The following is a 506-nucleotide window of genomic DNA, read 5'->3' on the forward strand; positions in this document are numbered from 1 at the left end:
CCCCGCGCTCCTCATTGAAAAGCGCTTGGGACCACGGGCGAGGGACGCGGGGGAACCTGCTCATGTTTCCTGCACTGCGAGGAAGTGGGATCCGCGGTCCGTTTGGTGCCGCGCTTCCTTTTCTCGGGACAGCAGTTAGGCAGCCACTTTGAAGTATTTATTAAAGACACTAAACCTCTAGCGAAGGTTCTCCCTCACCCGGTCTTCTTGTCCTTCTCCTTCTTCTTCTCTTTTCTTCTTTTCTTTCCCCCTCAAGTATTAAAGACAGAGAAACAGTGCAGAAAATGAATTTTTAAAAATTAAAAAAAAAAAGAAATAAAAAAGAGGAAACCCCAAGCACTGGGGAAAACTTGCACTTTGGGACAGAGGGGGGCACCGTGCCCTGCAGGGTGGGACAATAGTTCTTGCTTGCTCTACTGCTAATATGCAGCTCCGTCCCCGGTCGTCTGGCTCGGGGAGAAGAGGAAAACACCAAAAAAACAACAGGGAAAAAAACCCAAAACCTA

At 48.8% G+C, this 506-nt stretch overlaps 1 long non-coding RNA gene across 1 annotated transcript in view; it reads right to left on the minus strand.

The window, feature by feature from the left end:
• Positions 1-135: 135 nt before the first annotated feature.
• Positions 136-506, minus strand: part of LOC108446741 — a 758-nt gene continuing 387 nt past the window's right edge. Inside the window, exon 2 of the long non-coding RNA XR_001862046.1 lies at positions 136-503. This is a non-coding gene — a long non-coding RNA (uncharacterized LOC108446741). The remainder of the gene's footprint in view (positions 504-506) is intronic.

This window comes from Corvus brachyrhynchos, unplaced genomic scaffold (genome assembly GCF_000691975.1).
Source record: "Corvus brachyrhynchos isolate BGI_N302 unplaced genomic scaffold, ASM69197v1 scaffold1120, whole genome shotgun sequence".
Classification (NCBI taxonomy): domain Eukaryota; kingdom Metazoa; phylum Chordata; class Aves; order Passeriformes; family Corvidae; genus Corvus; species Corvus brachyrhynchos.